The sequence below is a fragment of the Nothoprocta perdicaria genome, unplaced genomic scaffold, assembly GCF_003342845.1.
Source record: "Nothoprocta perdicaria isolate Ctin4 unplaced genomic scaffold, notPer1 scaffold_21, whole genome shotgun sequence".
Lineage (NCBI taxonomy): Eukaryota > Metazoa > Chordata > Aves > Tinamiformes > Tinamidae > Nothoprocta > Nothoprocta perdicaria.
The window spans coordinates 4,171,292-4,174,240 of NW_020455316.1; positions in this window are offsets into that span (position 1 = coordinate 4,171,292).

Below are 2,949 nucleotides of genomic sequence, written 5' to 3' on the forward strand. Positions count from 1 at the left end.
CCCCCCCGCCGGCCGTGCCCGCCGCGAGCTCCCGCTTCCCGAGCCGAAGCTTTCCGAGGGGCTCCTGCTTGCCGGGCAGACACCTCCCCGGGCGGCTCGGGTCCGCACGTCCCGGGGCGGGGGCGCAGGGCGCTCCAGGAGGCACCGGGAGCCGCCGCTAGCCCCACATCTCCTCGCCGGGTCCCCATAGAAAACTCCACTGCGAGGCCGGTGAACCCCCCCAAAACAGCCTGGGGGGCGGTTTGGAAGAGCTCACCTGCCAGAAGCTCCCCCCCTGCGCAGGGAGAAGCTACTGACATGACCATAGGGATATCCCTCCTTTGTAAGGCTTAACTTCTGAAATTGAGCGGAGCCCAAGCACATCAATATGCCTGGAAATAAGGCCAGCATCTGCACCCTTCAGCATGGTTTTAAATATTCCAGTGTTTTTTTTTTTTTCAAAATGTGAACTCTTCTGCCTTTTTCTTTCATCTTGCTGTCAATCAGTGCAGCACGGAAAGGTATAACTCAAACCCATAGTACGCAGTGCAGTAATTTATAATCTGCCTGCAAAACTGAGCTGAAGAATTCCCAGTCTAACGCCAAGGAAAGGCAGGGAACAGTGTGGCTGGGTAGTTAGGCCTTAGAATAAGGGCCTCCGCACTGTGTCCYGTCAAGGCCTTTGCTCCACTGGTCTGTCTCTCTCAAAGTGTGTGCAAGGGCACTAGTACCAGGCAATGCCACATGAGAGCCCCGTGGGCACCTTCCCTGCCACCAATGATGAGGATGATGATCCAGCGTGGAGATTTTCAGAGGCATATGTAGTTCCTACACATTCGTGACTCTTTGGTGGATTTCTCTGCCAGGCACTTGTCCTTCTTTGCTTAAAACTGCCCAAAGACATAAAGAGGCCCTAGTGCTGCCATGCAGAGACAAGGAGAGCACCGGAAAGACGATGGGGGCAAACTCTTCTTGATGGGGCACATGGAAAACAAGCCAAAACAGCCACTGGCATTGGGCAGCCGTGTTGGGAAGCAGCAACTGCAGCTCGACAGGGTTGGATTGCACATCAGGAAAAACTTCCTCATCCAACGGGTCGCACGGCACTGGGAAGGATTGTCCGGAGAGGCTGTGGAATCGCTGGCCCCGGGTGGTTGCAACACTTGGTTCCAGCTCCAGCTGCTCGAGCAGGGCTGGCCCGAGTCCCACGGGGAGCAGAAGGCTGGGCCAGATGACCTGCAGAGGTCCCTCTCAACCCTCTCTATATTTCTATGGTTCAATCCTCGTATTCAAGATGCAAGAGAAACGTGGGTTTCTGTGGCCACATAAAGGTGTTGCTTCTGTTGATTTCCTAGTGCTTTAAGTATTTTATGTGWTTTTTTTGGCAGCTGTTGAGCACCAAGCTGATGGCTTCGTGAAACCATTTCCATAGCTCCAAAATCTTCTCTCCTGAGAAGAAYTGACCAGACCAAAACCATCCTTTTCATATGTGAAATAAGGATTGCTTTTTGCCACATGATCACATTTATCTAYATTGCATTTAATCTGCCATTTTATTGCCTAGCCACCCGGTTTCCTGAAGTTTTTCTACAGATCTCCAAAGTTGGAACTTGTCTGTGTTACCCTAAATGACGAGGTAGGCTCAGCAGCCTTTGTGATCCGATTCCTCCTTCCTTTTCCAGATCTCTTATCAATACACTGAATAGTGCCAGAGCCAGAAGCCTGGTCCTGGTAACCTACCACCTATGAGAATCAATTCCTTATTCCTATCTTTTGTTTCCTGCCTTTCAGAGAAGAAAGGCTGGCAGAGATTTGTTGCTGTTTACTGAATTTGGTGTGATGGGCCCAGCTTCTGCTCCCTCCTGCTTTCAGAGGCTGGGCTGGGTTACGTTGTGTCTTCTTTTCTCTTTATCTACAGTATTAGGTTTGGCGCCTGCTTTCACACTCCTATCTCTTAGCTCACAGGATAAATGARAATTCTATAAAAATAATTGTTTCAGAAAAAAATAGAACATGTTTTATGAACATAGCGCATGTTTATATTGCTTCATTTACAAACAAGGTTCTTGAATTCTATTCCGCTGCTTTTGCTAATATTTTAATTCTTGTAATAATAAGATTTTTGATAGTTCTTAGTAAAAATTTAGTGACTATTTTTTATGGAAGAAAACACACTAAAAATAGACCTCAAAGTTACCATAGTTCATAAAAGGCACAAAGAGAGTGTATTTCAGAATACCAAATTTTTAGAAACACATTGTACAACATAAGTGGTAAGGCCATAAAAATATAATTGTTGTTGGAATGATTCCAGTACCCTAATTTTATCCTTGAGAAGTAATTTTATCTCATTAGAAGATTAGAAGCCCTTCTGGTATTTTTACGTGCTCCAAAAATAAGGTTAACATCATGCATCAACTGGAAGATACTCACTTGGAAGTGAGCTTAGAAAGGCTGATACCTAAAAAAAATAAAGCCAGAATGAAAACCAAAGCAAAGCTGCACTAACATCAGGAATTTATTGCCTTTCTGTCCAAATTCTCCCGGAGTATCAAAAAGAAAATAGAGCCAGGCAAGTTTTTACCATCAGTTTTGCGCCCTGGGTTTGAGTGAATTCGCAGAACTGTAATATTCTTAGCTTAAAGAAGATAATCCACCAAATGAGCTGCAGAGGGTTTCCAGATACGATTCTGCTGGATTTGTCACAGGCAGAAATTTGTGCTTGGGCACTAAGTGTAGAAGTGGCAGCAGCGTCCGAGCAAGTGTGTAGATAAAAGGAATCACACATAGATCATAAAAGGAACACAAATGCCTAAAGCTAAATTAAAAGTTGAGGGAATAAGTGACGTTCAGGTTTTCCCTTTCAGTCCCTTGTCTTCCACATGTGTCCTTTATGCCAGAACTGGTGCTGATGTGGGCAGTGCAGGTGAACTACCTTTCCTTCACACATCAGTTCTCAAGCTRGGTCTG